Source organism: Erinaceus europaeus, chromosome 15, assembly GCF_950295315.1.
Source record: "Erinaceus europaeus chromosome 15, mEriEur2.1, whole genome shotgun sequence".
NCBI lineage: Eukaryota > Metazoa > Chordata > Mammalia > Eulipotyphla > Erinaceidae > Erinaceus > Erinaceus europaeus.
The window spans coordinates 11,826,825-11,844,474 of NC_080176.1; the positions used below are offsets into that span (position 1 = coordinate 11,826,825).

General features: G+C 43.5%; 1 long non-coding RNA gene across 3 annotated transcripts; it reads right to left on the reverse strand.

The window, feature by feature from the left end:
- Nucleotides 1-6,950: 6,950 nt before the first annotated feature.
- On the reverse strand, nucleotides 6,951-16,669 carry LOC132532975 (uncharacterized). Of its 3 annotated transcripts, XR_009544873.1 has the most exons (6): nucleotides 16,532-16,669; nucleotides 13,904-14,272; nucleotides 10,504-10,685; nucleotides 9,925-10,021; nucleotides 8,245-8,325; nucleotides 6,951-6,989 (listed from the first exon to the last, which is right to left on the reverse strand). It is a non-coding gene; the product is annotated as an uncharacterized LOC132532975 (long non-coding RNA). The 3 variants fall into 3 exon arrangements; XR_009544872.1 differs by lacking the exon at nucleotides 9,925-10,021; XR_009544871.1 differs by lacking the exons at nucleotides 6,951-6,989; nucleotides 8,245-8,325; nucleotides 9,925-10,021 and having other exon boundaries at nucleotides 10,369-10,685.
- Between the last annotated feature and the right edge of the window lie 981 nt (nucleotides 16,670-17,650).

A 17,650-nucleotide genomic window follows, 5' to 3' on the forward strand; every position in this document is an offset into this window, starting at 1 on the left:
TTAGTCCCTTGAATAAAGAATAGTATTTTAAAGATCCATGCCTACGTAGAAATTGTGAGTATTTGACTAGAACTTCACTTATAATGTCTGACCCCCCTCATTCACCTATGGAGCTAACTTCTGAAGAAGGGCAGCTTATCCACACAGGAAGCAATATAGGCAGAGGAAAACAGAGCTTCCACACAGTAGACACTGCTCCGGGTGCTCTGTGGACATTTATTTATGGCTTATCACTTGTATACAACCCCTGTGGCTAGCAGACTTAAGAAGTCAGAATGTAGAGGGAAAAAAAGTCAGAATTTTTCAGTTTTAAGGGAGATAATATTGGGCTGGCAAGATAGCTCACCTAGGAAGATACCTGCTTTGTCATGTACAGACCCCACTGCATTGTGGGAAGTTTCAGGGCTATGATGTCTTTCTCTTCATCCCCCCCCCCCCCCCCGTTTTCTTGAAAAAAACGTCAACCTAGAGCAGTAAAGACCTAATGCCAACAACAAAGAAAGTGAGAAAGAAAGAAACAAGGAAAGAGAGAGAGAAAGAGGTGTGTGTGTGGGGGGAGGGTAGGAAGTTGACAGCATACATAGAACCATGCTATTCCACTCTCAGTATCCTGAAATCATACTCATAATTATCTGGCTCGTGAAGTAGACTAACATTGCCATTAGTGGGATAAAGGCTAGAGATCGATTCTTATCCTACTGGGTCAGGTTTGTTGCCAAATGAGCTACGAAAAGCATTGTGGGGGTGTGTGGGCTGGAAGACGGCTCTGTGGAAGAGCACACACGTGAATGAGGCCGTAGGTTCCCGCTCCGTCAGCACATGGGTGCAACGAGGATGAAAACAAATGGTGTTCGATTCGGCTTTGGTGTTCTATCTCTAAAATTATGCAAAAAAACCCCACAAAAACCCAAAACAGGGCTGGGAGGGGACTCATCAGCAACTCCTGTCCTACCCTGGTCTCACCCCCTACATCCTTCTTTACCATGTTGAAGGCGAATGTAGTATTTTTGTTTTTCAGAGCTATCCTTACTTTATGGGTAGGGGGAAGGACCTTCGGGAGTCCTTTATAAACTAAACACATCATCTGATCTCCACCTTCTTTTTTTCTCTTCCTTTTTTTTTTTTTTTAAATTATCTTTATTTATTGGATAGAGACAGCCAGAAATTGAGAAGCTAGGGGAGATAGAGAGGGAAAGAGAAAGACACCTGCTTTCCCTGTGCAGGTGGGGACTGGGGGCTCGAACCCGGGTCCTTGAGCACTGTAACATGTGCGCTCAACCAGGTGCGCCACCCCCCTGTCCCTTTTTTTAAGGAAGGGGGAGGGAGCAAGTTGGAGTTCCGTGCAAGCTGTGGTGTCTCTCCACTTGTCTTACCTCTTCCTCCTGGAGCTGGTGTGTGACTAGTCCCTCAACTAATATGCTTACATACCTGCTCAACATTTGTTTAGAGGCAAGGCTGTCTGCTGGATTCAGAAAGGATGAATAAAAACAAACAGAACACAGGGCACAGGGCTGCTTCTCTACTGTTTGAAACAATTCAGTTCTACCCCCAAGCTGGCATGCCTGTCCTTGTCGAAAGGAAAGCTGTGTTTGCTCTGACTCAAGTTTTAGCGGTTAGCAGCTATGCTCATCTGCAGTGTTCTTACACGTTATCCGAATTCCTCCCCTTCACTCACTACCATCTCTGGATGTAATATTTTATTTTCTCTTTTGTTGCCCTTTTTTAAAGTTGTTGTAATTATTATTGTTATTATTGATGTTGTCGTTGTTAGGTAGGACAGAGAGAAATGGAGAGAGGAGGGGAAGGCAGAGACGGGGAGAGAAAGACACCTGCAGATCTGCTTCACTGCCTATGAAGCGACTCTCCTGCAGGTGGGGAGCCGGGGGCTCGAACCGGGATCCTTACACGGGTCCTTGAGCTTTCATGCCCAGTGTGCTTAACCCGTGCTACCGCTCGACTCCCTGGATGTAATATTTTATTTTCCTGTATCTTGTAACTGTTCCAGTTTCCCTGTGGATTAGGGCCCATGCAAATGACCTGTGAGCCCCATCCAGGGGAAGGAGATATTTGCAGGTCTGAGGACGCGCCTTATTTTCTTGCTCTCATAAACCTGTCTGCTTTAGTCCTCCTCCTCCCTCCCTCACTGCATGGGGCTTTGTGGCTTTTTCACTTGCGTTCTTTATGATCATTTTTCTTTCCTTTTCTTTTTTAATTTTATTAGTGATTTAATAAGTTATAACAGTGGTATAATTCCACACCTGTTCCCACCGCCAGAGTTCTGTGTCCCCGTTTCCTTCATTAGAAACTGCAGTGGTTCTCGCAAGGTCACAGATATGGGGTCATCTCTATCACTATCACTGTCTACATCTAGATGTATTTTTGCCTATTTCTTCTATGGGCCTGCCTTCACTTGCTTTTATTTTATTAATTGATCTAATTAAATTAATTTAATTTATGGAATCAATAAAATAAACTACACCAATTCATTTATTTTATTAATATTTATTAATTTATTTTATTAAGCACTGTTTTATTTACTTATTATTTACTATTACTATTATTTCTAAGTGTCCTTCCTTTCTCCCTTTTCTCTCTCAGAGAAGGGATATAGTGCCTGGCTTTGTCTGATGTTTTTCAGATTCTCCTCCCTTTTAGTGATGGTATACAAACAAGCTTCCTGGTGACAGATGCTTCAGGTCATGGTAGAATTGGGGTTCAAAGCCCCTCTGGAAGTATGGACCAAAATTCTTTTTTTGGGGTGCAGATGGTGGAAATTCTGGCTTCTGTAATGGCTTCTCCACCAGGCATGGACGTTGGCAGGTCTGGTTCATTTCCTTTTCCTCTCAAACCCAGCCAATCGGATCTCCCAGTCATTAGTGAAAATCTGACGAGCGATGGCTTAATACAGAAGAAGGGACAATCTTAATCATATTAGTGACATGCTCTGCCTACAGTTTTGGTCTTTCCAAATAATATGCTACCTCAGCTGCTCAAGGTGGACAGGTATTTTAGGCTCCTCACCTGTAGGGGGAGGTGCTTCACACGTGATGAAGTGGGTCTGTAGGTGCCTCTCTTTTTCTCTTGCTCTTTATCTCCCTCTCCTCTCTCAATTTCCCTCTGTCCTATCCAATAAAATGGAAACAGTGGCCTCCAAGAGCAGTGGATGGCACTAAGCCCCAGTGATAAACCTAGTGGCAAAAAAAAAGATTAGTATCTTCTGAGCATGACTTTGTCTTTATTCTATTTCTCAGCTGTGACTCACACACATTTAGAAACTTGGAGGCCAGCCTTCCATTAAGTTGTTATTCGCTCTACTTTTCCTAGTTGAGGAGTGGTCTTAAAAGACTTCATTTGTACACTTTTTCTTTTAATTCCAGGGTTATTGCTGGGGCTCGGTGCCTGCATTATGAACCCACTGCTCCTGGAGGCCATTTTTCCCATTTTTGTTGCCCTTGTTGTCCTTACTATTATTGTTGTTATTTGCTGTTGTTGTTGTTGGGTAGGACAAAGAGAATTGAGAGAGGAGGGGAAGACAGAGAGGGGTAGAGGAAGATAGACACCTGCAGACCTGCTTCACCACTTGCAAAGCGACTCCAATGCAGGTGGGGAGCTGGCTCGAACCAGGATCCTTATGCTGGTCCTTGCGCCTTGCAACATGTGTGCTTAACCCTCTGTGCTATTGTCCAGCCCCCATTTATACACTTTTTTTTTAAAAAAAAGAATTTAATTTTCATTGTACATAGTTTACGTGCTTATGAAGCATTTAAAATTGTAGTATATGAGGCCCATCACAGCTAATGAAATTGAAACAGTTATCAAAAACATTCCCAAGAATAAAAGTCTTGGACCAGATGGTTTTACAAATGAATTCTACAAAACCTTCAAAGAAGAACTAATGCCTCTACTTTCAAAAGTCTTCCAGAAGATTGTAGCTGGAATACTCCCTTCCAGCTTCTATGAGGCCAACATCACTCTGATACCAAAAGCAGACAGGGACACAACCAAAAAAGAAAACTACAGACCAATATCTCTGATGAACACAGATGCAAAAATATTGAACAAAATTCTAGCCAACCAGCTACAGCAGTATATTAAAAAGATTGTTCATCATGACCAACTGGGGTTTATCCCAGGTATGCAAGGTTGGTTTAATATACATAAATCAATCAATGTGATCCATCACATCAATAAAAGCATGACCAAAAACCACATGGTTATATCAATAGATGCAGAGAAAGCCTTTGACAAAATACAACATCCTTTTATGATCAAAACACTACAAAAATGGGAATATATGGAAAATTCCTGAAGATAGTGGAGTCTATATATAGCAAACCTACAGTCAACATCATACTCAATGGTGAAAAACTGCAAGCATTTCCACTCAGATCAGGTACTAGACAGGGCTGCCCACTATCACCATTACTATTCAACATAGTGTTGGAAGTTCTTGCCATAGCAATCAGGCAGGAGCAAGGAATTAAAGGGAAACAGATTGGAAGAGAAGAAGTCAAACTCTCCTTATTTGCAGATGACATGATACTATACATAGAAAAACCTAAGGAATCCAGCAAGAAGCTTTTGGAAATCATCAGGCAATACAGTAAGATGTCAGGCTACAAAATTAACATTCAAAAGTCAGTGGCATTCCTCTATGCAAACACTAGGTTAGAAGAAATTGAAATCCAGAAATCAATTCCTTTTACTATAGCAACAAAATCAATAAAATATCTAGGAATAAACCTAACCAAAGAAGTGAAAGACTTGTATACTAAAAATTATGAGTCACTACTCAAGGAAATTGAAAAAGACACAAAGAAGTGGAAAGATATTCCATGTTCATGGGTTGGAAGAATTAACATCATCAAAATGAATATGCTACCGAGAGCCATGCACAGATTTAATGCTATCCCCATCAAGATGCCAAGCACATTTTTTAGAATAGAACAAATGCTACAAATGTGTATCTGGAACGAGAAATTGCCAAAACAGTCTTAAGAAAGAACAGACCTGGAGGCATCACACTCCCAGATCTCAAACTGTATTATAGGGCCACTGTAATCAAAACTGCTTGGTACTGGAATATGAGTAGACACACTGACCAGTGGAATAGAATTGAGAGCCTGAAGTAGGCCCCCACACCTATGGACATCTAATTTTTGACAAAGATGCCCAGACTATTAAATGGGGAAAGCAGAGTCTCTTCAATAAATGTTGTTGGAAACAATGGGTTGAAACCTGCAGAAGAATGAAACTTAACCACTATATTTCACCAAAAACAAAAGTAAATTCCAAAGTAAAAGACTTTTACACCAAAGTAAAAGACTCTGGGGTGGATGAGGGTGGGGGAGAGTACAGGCCCAAAAAGGATGACAGATGACCTAGTGGGGGTTGTATTGTTATGTGGAAAACCAGGAAATGTTATGCATGTACAAACTATTGTATTTACTGTTGAATGTAAAACATTAATTCCCCAATAAAGAAATTAAGAAAAAAATAAATTGTAGTTTATGTGTATATGATGTCTGGAAAGAAAAATGATGCTTTAAACTCAATTGCCAACTTTCTGTGAGGCTGTTTTTTGCAGGAGTCTAGAGCCCTCCTCTCTCACTCCTGAGGCCCTCAGCCCCCAGGCTGAAGAGCAGCAACTTCAAGCATTCACCACCTCTAACCCCAATTTAGAGATGACATTGTCAGCTCCACCAGTCCTCCAGAATTATCCATCTTCATTCATGATCCCTGTCCCCCAGGAGGCAAAACAAGTGGCATATTGGGAGTCAGGCTGTAGTGCAGCGGGTTAAGCGCAGGTGGCGGAAAGTGCAAGGACTGGCGTAGGGATCCTGGTTTGAGCCCCCGGCTCCCCACCTGCAGGGGAGTCGCTTCACAGGCGGTGAAGCAGGTCTGCAGGTGTCTATCTTTCTCTCCCCTCCTCTGTCTTCCCCTCCTTTCTCCATTTCTCTCTGTCCTATCCAACAACAACGACAACAACAATAACTACAACAATAAAAACAAGGGCAATAAAAGGGAATAAATATAAAAAAATTAAAAAAAAACAAGTGGCATGTTGACAAAGTGTATTCCTCCCACTTCACCTGAGAGAAATAGCAAATCTGGGAAACTTAGATGAACTTTTCTTGTATAGTCATTCCATGGTAGAAAGTGCTGGGAGAGAATGAGCATCCAACTTTCCCACCATAGACGTCTTTCTTCGGTAATTCCCTCTCTCTCTCTCTCTCTCTCTCTCTCTCTCTTTCTCCCTTACACTCCCAATGAGCTTTTAATAAAAAAAGTCTCTACTTTTCAAAGGGTTTGTGTCATAAAGACAAAACAAAACATCAGTCCTGAACTAAACAAATAATGAAAGTAGGTGGGATTTGTTTTAGACGAGAGTTAACTATACACACTGAGAACTAAGTAAATATATGAACTTTGAGTATCCTCTGGATTTACAGAATTTATAAGACAACAGGGAAAATACAACCATGGACTAGACTGACAGTAGATGAAGATAAGGAGTTATTTATTTTCGTAGGTGGAGTGACACAGATGATCAAAGGTGTCCTTATTCTTAGGGAAGATGTGAAATGTTTAAGGACAAAATGACCTGACGTCTGCACTCACTCCCAAATGACTCATCAAATATGTGCAAATGTAAAGTCACTGAGGTAAGATGTTAAAAATAGATGAGAGAGGCAGGGCTGCAGTATTCATGGTGCTATTATCTCAGCACTGCAGATCTGAAAATGTGCAAGATTAAAAGCTGAGATCAAAATATTTGGCCGACCAGAAAGCAATTTAACATCATGGTGCCATTAGTAGTAGTAACAATGAAAGCCCTTGGGGAAAAGAACCTTCCCTTACCATGTGTGGGCAACACAAATAAGGAGGCTGGTTTGGCTTTATATAAATTGCGATTTATATAATTTATATAAATGGCTTTATATAAATTGCTTCCCCAGGAAGCAGGATATTGGAGTTTTCATCTACATCTGTAATCAGATAACCGTCAAAGGAAATTTATTTTATTTCTTATTAGCTTTATTTATTGGATGAAGACAGCCAGAAATTGAGAGGAAGAGGGGAAATAGAGAGGGAGAGAGTTACCCGCAGCCCTGCTTCACCACTTGCGAAGCTTTCCCTTTGCAGATGGGGACCAAGGATTTGAACCTGGATCTTTGCGCATTGTAACATGTGCTCTCAACCAGGTGCACCACCACCACCCAGCCCCCATTAAAGGACATTTATTTATTTGATCAGAGCACTGCTTATCTCTGGGTTATGGTGATATGGGGGCTTGAATCGGGGACTTTGGAGGCAATAAAGTCTTTTCGCATAATCTCTGCGCCTCTGCACCACTGGAGTTTCCCATCTAAATGATTTGTGTTGGTCTGGAAACATCCCAAGATCTAAATTCAAGATTTGAAATGGTAGTTGAGGTGGTGGTGGTGGTGGTGCGATCTCAAGGACTGTGGTGGAGAGAGGCGGATACTTTAGTGGTCGGTGTGGTGTGGTGTGGCAACACGTACTTCAAATGACATGAAATGGTGCCTCTAACACATACACAGTCTTGACCAAAAGTCGGTAGCTGCTAGAGCTAGCTGTTTTATAGTGTTTTCTGAGTCTTCTATATCCTTGGTGATCCTTTGCCTACGTTCTATCCTGACTGAACGTTGGCTATGGGAGTCTCTAACTACAGATACTCTTTTTTGAGTAAGAATTCTGCACAAGTGAAGCATAAACATTCCCATTTCCAATGCAAGTGAACCTCCTCAGGCAATTAATGTTTTGAATTAAACAAATAGCTTTGAGCAGATAGAATGCCTTTAAGTCAAAACTGAATTGCTTAGGGAGGTTCCTTTTTCTCACCTGCTTATTTTTAAAGTTTGTATTTATTTTGGCTAGAGACATACAGGGAAAGGGATAGAGCAGGAGAGAAAGACACCTGTAGCACTGTGTCACCACCTGTGAAGCTCCCCCTGCCCCCCCGCCCCCACAGGTGAGGGCTGGGGGCTTTAACCCCTGTCCTTGCGCATTGTAATGTGTGTGCTTAGCCAGGTGTTCCACCTCTTCTCGAACCTGCTTACTGGGGAGAGCAATGGTACCTTAGTGCTAGGTTTGCTGCCATGAGCAAATGAAATAATTTACTCATGAAATAATTGTTACTCAGTGACAAGAACAGTCCATGGCACTTAGTAAGAGCTCAGTTAACAGTAATGGTCGTAATCATTACTGATAGTCTCTTACCTGGGCAATGGAAGGTGACAATGGCTTCCCCAAAGAACCTGGCTTCAGTTTCATTCTTTTGGAAGTGACACAGAGCAGCCCCTGCAGTAAAGAAACAGAGAAATTTTTACCTTAAAAAAACAAAACAAAACAAAAGCAGTGAATCAGCTGGTCTCTGAACTTCTTAAACCTTTGGATGGAAGTTGAAGTGGGTAGGGAGGGTTAATCCCTGTGACAGAGTCAGCATAATTTACCTCAGCTCAGTGTTTGGTGCCAGCCCTCAGCCTCATCCTCAGCCAGCAGACCATTTCACGTCCACCTGGCTGATCACTGATGTATTTGACGTTTGAAACAAGACGATTTCCCGGGCTTTAATGTGGAATGACACGACTCACACCAGAGTCCCCAAACTAAGCTTGAGGCCATCAATTCAGACTGTCTCCTTCCAGATAGGCTGGGATTCTCCACTCTCTGCAGAGAGCCTTTGGATAGGCACAACTAAGCCCTGGAAAAGGTTATGGGATGCCCAGCTTAAATGATTTATAAACACAAGACAAAAATACTAGAAAAAACATCTAAGATATTTCAACACAATTTCTGTTTTTCCCAATTTACTTCAGAGTTTAAAAAAATACTGAATTTAAAATTATTTTATTTCATTTTATTTAGGATAGAGTCAGAGGGAAATTGAAAAGAAAGGGAGGGGGTAGAGCGGGAAAGAGAGATACTTGCTTGTGAAGTTTACCCCCTGCAGGTGGGGACTGGGGGGCGTGAACCTGGGTCTTTGTGCATTGTAATGTACGCACTCTACCAGGTTCACCACCACCTAGCCTCTCATTTATTTATTTTAAAAACATTGTTATTCATAGTTTGATTATAGGATTATAAAATTCGAGAGATTAGAAGATTATAGGATTACAATGTATGTAGTCCCACAGCTACCACCAGTGTTCCGTATCCCCACCCTAACCTCTTACTTTTGAATTTAAAATTCTTTCAAAATGATCTTGTGTGCTGCTTTGCAGCTACCCAGGTATGGACAATCTAGCAGCAAATAAAATGAATCCAGCGTCTGTCTAAACTCTAATAATCCTACCCACCCAAACAGTGAGACCAGTCACTGTCAGATGTCTGCAGTCAGCCAGATATGCCACCACCTCTGACTTGCCCATAATGTGAACCTTTTCTGCTATGTAAGCTCCTCTGATTGTTCATCTCTCCTTTTGTTTCCATCCTTCTGTTGTGCAAGAATGGGCCTTTTAGATCCCTGGTCCTTATTCTTTCTCCCAAATCATTTCGTCGTACCCTCTAGATAGGACAAGAGCTGAGTAGTTAACAAAACCCTCCTGCATCCACATTGTCTATACCAAATGTTCTCTTCACTTGTCTTTCAGAGTCTGGCTCTTAATGAGAAGAGTCTGCCGCTTCCCTCAGACCCTGTGTGAAATCTGTCTCTTTGGGGTTCACCTCATTTACCTCCATCACCCCATCACTCCAGGGTGCTACAGTTTACCAACTCCCAAGTCGTTCCATGTCCATCATGATCTTTCCTTTGACTTGGTATCCCACCACGATCTGGAGCCAACTCCATCTGGATGACCAAGCTGACACTCTGGTCACTTCCTCCTTGACTCTTATCTTGCCTTCAGGGAACTTCATGACCTTGAGCCCACCTGTGATCATGTCTTTGATGTGGGTAACCTGTGACCATGTCTTTGAAGTGGCTCACTGTTCCTCTGGAATCTCAGGCTCAATGCATCTCATTTGATGGCTAATGGTACAGACTCAATTGTGTCCCCTGAAAATTCATATAGTGAAGCTGTCACCGTCCCCCCCAGTGTGATGGTATTGGGAGCTGGATCTTTGGGAGGTGACAGGATTTTGATACGTTTTTTAGTGTGGAGCCTGTAGGATAGTTATTAGGGCTGTTATAAAAAGAGCAGCCAGAGACCTATTTATTTATTTATTTTTGCTTCTAGGGTTATCGCTGGGGCTCAGTGCCCGCACTATAAATCCACTGATCCTGGAGGCTATTTTTCCATTTTGTTGCTCATCGTATTATTGTCATAGTTGTTGGATAGGACAGAGAGAAATGGAGAGAGGAGGGGAAGACAGAGAGGGGGAGAGAAAGATAGACACCTGCAGACCTGCTTCACCACCTGTGAAGTGACTCCCCTGCAGGTGGGGAGCCGGGGACTTGAACTGGGATCCTTACTCTGGTCCTTTTGCTTCACGTCATGTGTGGTTAACCCACTGCGCCACCAACCCAGCTCCCGAAACCTGAGATCTTGATGATGAGTTAGGCCATCAGACTGGATGGTGAATCAGTATCAACGTACAGTTTCAGTTTTCCCATAGCCTTCACAGATGTCCAACTTAGTCATGTGCTTCTAGCCCTCCACCACCCAGGGCTGGTGGATCCTCCTGCCATCACACAGTGCTTCAGACTCTTGAATCTGTGGCTGCAGAGATAGAAAATTATTCTTAGATTTGGTGGATATTTTGGGGCCAGGCAGTGGCACACCTGGTTAAGCACACACATTATAGTGCACAAGGATCGAGGTTCAAGCCCCTGCTCCTCACCTGCAGGGGAAAAGTTTCATGAGTGTTGAAGTAGGGCTTCAGGTGTCTTTGTGTCTGTCTCTCTCTCTTCCTCCCCCACCCCTCTCAATTTCTCACTGGCTTTATCCAATAAAAATTGCCCCGACCAGCAGGGCGTGAACAGGGGCTAGGAACCTAAAGACCTGGAATGACAGGGACAAGAGACATGAAAGAACGACAGCAAGACAAGTTTCTGATCAAGCTGCAAAATTTTATTGTGTTCACAGGCATTATAAGGCTTTGGGAAAGGGAGAGCATAGGGAGAAGGGGGAGGCAGAGATGCTGGAGGAGGAGGAGGGGGAGCAAACTTCAAAGTGGAATGTTCCTTGCAACAAACAATGGCCGAAACCATGTTTATTACCAAAACTGTGCGTTGTCTCACTTGATTACTGATAAATGGTTTACCACCTGAGGGGAAATGGCCTGCCCAGAGGGGGAAATAAAACTTGTCTCGAGGGCTTCTATTGTTTCAAAGCTTATCATCTATCAAGCAGAGAAATGGTTCCTGGCAATAAATAAATAAACTTAAAGAGATATGTTGGCTAGTTCTACCAGTCACAGGTCTAAGGAAGAATCTTGGGATATGATGATGCAAGTATTGTCAAGTCTATTAGGCGGTACTCCTTATGTGGTAGTTGATGTTCCTGTCACTATTTTATTCAACCATGTGCTTCAAACACTTTGTTTAGTCTCTGTGAAGACTCTCATTTATCCATATTCTTTAAAAAATATTTATTTATATATTCCCTTTGTTGCCCTTGTTTTATTGTTGTGGTTGTTATTGATGTTGTCGTTGTTGGATAGGACAGAGAGAAATAGACAGAGGAAGGGAAGACAGAGAGGGGAAGAGAAAGACCTGCTTCACCGCCTGTGAAGCGATTCCCCTGCAGGTGGGGAGCTGGGGGCTTGAACCAGTATCCTTATGCCGGTCCTTGTGCTTTGCACCACATGCGCTTAACCGGCTGTGCTACCGCCTGCCCCGAATCCCTATCCATATTCTTTTAACAAGTATTTTCTTTATGTATTTGGTAGAGATGATGAGAAGTCAAGAGGGGGAGGGGGAGATATAGAGAATGAGAGAGAGAGAGACACCTGCAGTACTGCTTCACTGCTTGTGAAGCTTCCCTCCTGCAGGAGGGGACCAGGGACTTGAATCTGGGTCCTTGCCCCTGTTAACATGTGTGACATTAATCAGGTATTCTTTTTTTTTTAATATTTATTTTTTATTTATCTATTCCCTTTTGTTGCCCTTGTTGTTTTATTGTTGTAGTTATTATTGTTGTTGTCGTTGTTGGATAGGACAGAGAGAAATGGAGAGAGGAGGGGAAGACAGAGAGGAGGAGAGAAAGACACCTGCAGACCTGCTTCACCACCTGTGAAGCGACTCCCCTGCAGGTGGGGAGTCGGGGTTCGAACCGGGATCCTTATGCTGGTCCTTGTGCTTTGCGCTTAACCCGCTGCGCTACAGCCCGACTCCCCATTAATCAGGTATTCTATTGCTTGTCCCTGAAATCTTTGTATTTTGAACACCAGAGTATCAGTGGTTACTGGGTGGTAGCCTGTTTGTATTAGAGGATAGCCAGTTACCACTAAATCTAAACAAGAAAGATCAGTTCTGGAGCCTTGTGCCTTTTGAAAATATTACTTATTTTATTTTTATTGCCACTGAGGTTATCTGGGGCTCAGTGCCTGCAATGGAATCTACTTTTCCTGGTGGCTATTTTTTCCTTTTTTTTTTTTTTTAATTTGATAGGACAAAGAGAAATTTAGAGGGGAAGGGAAATAGAAAGGGAGAGAAAAGGAGAGATAGGTGCAGCTTTACTTTACCACTCATGAAGCCTCCCCCCTGCAGGTGGGGACTAGGGGCTTGAACCTGGGTCCTTATGCCTGGTAATATGTGCACTCAACTGGACCCACCACCGCCAAGCATCTGTAACTACCTTTATATTATCGTTAGTTTCAGAGAATGAGTGCCTTTTTGTAGAGCTATTTAAAAATGTTTTAAATTCTTTTTCTTTTAAGAGTATAAGAAATAACCTAGTACTGGAAAGATCACTCCACTGGACAGTATACCCACTGTTTCATATGACCTAGGTTTGAGCCCAGCACCTACTGAATTAGAGAAAGCTTTAGTTCTCTCTGTATGTATATATATATATATGTGTGTGTGTGTGTGTGTGTGTGTGTGTGTGTGTGTGTGTGTGACTACCACCACCATCATCACTGTTTTCCATTCTATTGGGGTTTTTTCCCCCAGTATGGGGCTATGTGAAAGCTTGGTAGAGCTTAGGTGAGCTCTCCCATCCTTGGATGGAGGTCTGGAAAGACACCCCACTTGTTAGCCTCCTTATAGAGATGAGCCAAGAGGAAAAGTCTCCTAGACTCAGTTTCTCCTTGTTATTAGTCTCTCAAGCTCACAGAATGCCTGCTGCCTCTCATACTTAGTTCATTCTCTTGCTAGCAGACTAAGTGGCTGCTTGCTTCAAAGTTCATTCAAAGTTCACACATTCATTATAACTTCATCTTTTGATCATATAGAAAACACTCTATCATACACCCCTGCCAGTACCCAGGCAATGAGACCCCACATGCTATTTCCTTGTGTCCTTTGATATCTGTGATTTACATCAAGCTTTGTTTTTCTTCTTCTCTACTTCACCTTACTGGTTTAACCTCTATGCTTTTCTCAGATACCTTTGGATCATTAAGTTGCAAGCATCATGGAAACTAACTCTCTTGACCTTTATGTATCTCATCAATTCTTGTCATACCAACCCCCTACCATGGGGGCAAGCTGACCTTTAAGAAACCTGTAATTTCTGACACATGTGAAAAATGTTCTTTGTTTAACTCAGTATAAAATCCTGTACCCATCTCCAAATAAACGGATGTTTGTACCAGAATATCTCCTGATGCTTCTTCCTATATCACACAGTCACTAGAGCTGGTGAGGGAGGGTTGGAGGCTTCCCCCCCCCCCCCCGGCTGGAGCCACCTCATGTGAGCACCATGTATGCATGCATGCACAATATAAATTATATATAAAATTATATATAAATTTCTCATATAAAAGGGGTTACCTCCTGAGGGCAGCTTAGGGTTTATAAAGAAGATCCTTTTGACAGACTGTAGAAGTCTTTGAGGTCACTCATCTCAGATATTATTTCAGCTGAGCTGCATTCTGCCCCGTTTTCCTTGGAGTATATTCCAGGTCTGTGGAAGCTGACCATTCTTACTATGTCCTTGGAAATTTCTGTATGTCCCCTTTTCCTGTGAAGAGTGTAGGCCTTGCTCTGAGGACACCAGGGCTTCTTAAAGTGTTGGCAGGACTGGACGGTCAAATAAATCATACCCAAATCCCCATCTCTCCTGAACACAGGAGCTGAAGGCCAGGTTGCAGCTGGTCTGGTCTTGTCAAGAAGCTGAGTCTGAAGATTCCATACACAACTCTGCAAAATGAGGCAGGAAAAAAAAAAAAGCAATTACCATATGACTCCCAAGTCTATGATGCTTGAACCCTCCCCATCCCCAATTCCCATAAGAAGGGGTTAGCAGGTTAAATAGTCAATAATAACCCTGCTTGGTTGCCTCAATCAATAGCAGACATGCTGTCTGACATAATCTGCTTTGTACAAGTCCTAAAAATATCCACTGTGACCTCCTCTTCCTCTGCACAGTGTATACAATCTCCACATCAAGATCCAATCTTTGGGGCTGGAGGAAAGTTCACCTGGTAGGATGTGTGTTTTGCCTTGGTTGCAACGTGGGGCTTGATCCCTGGCACCACATGGGAATGTCATGACACTAGGGGAAGCTCCAGTGTTGTAGTAAATGAAAAAAAGTCAACTGCAAACAGTAAAATTATGAAATTATGCAAGGTTTTGGCACTAAGAAAGGAGGAGTTGAAATAGAGGCTTGCTCCATCCACTCCAGGAATAAAAACTAAAAAGAAGAGGAAGTGGAAGAGGAGGAGAAGGAGGGGGGAGAGGAGGAGGAGGGGGAAGAGGAGGAGGAGACCCAATCTTTGGAGCAGTTCTCTCAGGGTAATCTGAGGAGTGCTGCTGGCCTCTTTCAGTGGAATCATTACACTGAGATGATCCCATGCACTTTCTAAAACCACAGGTTGCTTCCAGGGTGACTGGTCCCCGTTTCCTGTGTGCCTCCCTTCCCCCTCAAGAATGGCTCTCTGGACCTGGGCCTGTGACCAGTGGGGCGAGTGCCCCCCCCCCCCGCCCCCACTGCTTAGAGTACTCACAACCCTGCCCCTGACTTGGGCTTCCTTTATGGAAGAGATGTGGCCTGACAGGAATTGGGGCACACAGCTTCCTTGCTACTTGGAGTCAGTAGTGACTTCTATTTCTTTTTTTCATTTTTCTTGGAGGGGGGGAGAGTTTATTTTATTTGTAGTATCCTTTTTATAGTGAACTTGACTACTCCATTAATAAATTACATTCCTATGTAAGTTTATGATTCTAATATTACCAGTGCGACACAACAATATTGTTAAATGTGCAGTTTTCCTTTTTCCACCGCTGTACTAGCTGAAGTCCATTTATTATTTCTTTTACAACTTTTTAATAGAGAGAGAGAGAGAGAGAGAGAGAGAGAGAGAGAGAGAATGGGACCACAGCACTGAAACTTCCTTCAACTCTGTGGGGACCAGACTCGAGTCCAGGCCATGCATATGATGAAGCAGTGCACTATCCGAGAGAGCTATTTCGTCGGCCCAAACTCCCATTTCTTTGAATAAATATTCAATGTCCAGCTTCATATAGAAGGCAGTGTATATGGAGACTGACAAGTTTTACCCACAACTTCTCACCTTGAGGGTTTCTTGATGTTATTCTATCAAGTCATTCATTTAAAAACTTTGTATGTATAAGCAAACACATTGCATATTTTAAAAATTACCTGTATGGAAACTTTGATGCCCTCCAATACATATGGACAAACCTTTTAGCGTCAGTTCCTTGCCTGGTGAGACTTAGACCTGCCCACGGTCAGTAGATGGTGAAAAAGTCTGTCTCCCCCTTATCTTCCCCTGAGGAGGTGGGCCCTGTGCCTCTGGAAACAGATCTGAGTGTGGGAAGGACTGCCCACCCCTGGTGCGGGAGGCAGGTGGCTCTTGCTTCTCTTCTGCACAGCCTGTGCCAGCGAGAGCAGACCCTCACTTGTCTCTGACCTGTCTCAGAGTCAGGAGGTGGGCATCTCCGGGAAGGAATGGTGGCGAGTCCACTGCTGAGAAGCTGGTGGAACAAGTGAATTCTGTGCTACAGACCCCATCTGGGAACCTGTACGTTCTCCTAAGACGTCCTCCCCTGGCCTCGTCTCTTGACGTGTGGGTTCCAGGAACATCTTCTCTGTGTCATTTTCATTTCAGAAAGCAAGTTCCTCCCCAGGAGTGCACAGGGCTTCTAAGGTCCTCTGGTCCTGGTGGGTGGCACCTCCAGAGCTGCAGAGTTTTCAGTAAAATAGGGTGGGTGTGTGGGGATGGCAGGTTGTGCCCCAGACACAACCCTGAGTCTGAAATATCGTATCACCTGTGTTTGGTCTTCAAGCCCCTCTCCATCAGTGGGCACTCTGCAAAGTAAGTCTTGTTCAAATGTTGTCAGAGGAAGCAAAGAGAAATGCCCGCCTGTGAGGTTCTGTCCCCAAGAGGCCACACAGAGATGGCCCCTTTCAGAGCTGGCCTTGAGGAAGCCTCTCACCGGATCAAAGCCTCAGTTGCTCAGGAAGGACAGTTCAGGTTGAGGGTCCTGTTGGGTGAGCTGCACCTCGAGTCTGAGCAGCCTGGGGCTCCTGAGCAAAGAGCCCATTGAACAGGAAGACACACGCCCTCTGCTGGCCGTTACCGGCACTGATGTAAACAGTTAGCTGCCTGTTAGTGGAGACCGCGCGCCCCCTGCTGGCCGTTATGCGAATAACTGAAATTCTCAAGCTGGGAACGGTTCCTTTGACCCGGACATTTGGGTGCTCTGCTCCAGCCAAGCCTGTTTGTTAACTTTACGGGGACAAGTCTTTTTTTTTTAAAGTAACTTTCTTTTAAAAAAATTTTTATTTATAAAAAGGAAACACTGACTAAACTATAGGATAAGAGGGGCACACAATTCCCACCACCAGATCTCTGTATCCCATCACCTCCCCTGATAGCTTTCCTATTCTTTAACCCTCTGGGAGTATGGACCCAAGGTTACTGTGGGATGCAGAAGGTGGAAGGTCTGGTTTTTGTAATTGCTTGCCCGCTGAACATGGGCATTGGCAGGTCGATCCATACTGCTGGGACAATTCTTAGAAGATATGAAAGTGAGTATAAACCAGGGATTCTATAACGTCCTTGACTGAGAGCATGCTTAGAAAGCTAGCAGTTGGCACCTTTAATATTAACCCATGTACCAACAGCAGTCGTGCAACTCAGCATTGCCTCAGTAATGAAAAAAAAAACAGGTTATTCATATGTGCTTGGTGACACAAGACTTAAATCAGATGCAAATACTGAGGGAGTAACACCCCCATTGACTGGCCATGAGCCTCAGGCTAATACTTTCAGTGAGTGGGGCTTTAGAGATGGCAGATAAATTCCATTTTCGATCCTATCAGTAACCATTTCCTTCTCTCCCCTCACCCCCAAGTAATAACTTTCAGGTGTCCACAACCAGAGGCAAGCTTGGAAACTGACGGGATTGATGCCAGTTACCTAATAATACACATTGCTAGTGCCAGAGGGAGAAAATAATTCTGCTTGTGATTCTCAGCCTGGCTGGAGGCTCCCCCCAGGGACCAGGGAAAAGGCTTAACTTGTTTTGATAGGATTGGAGTGTCCTCAGAGC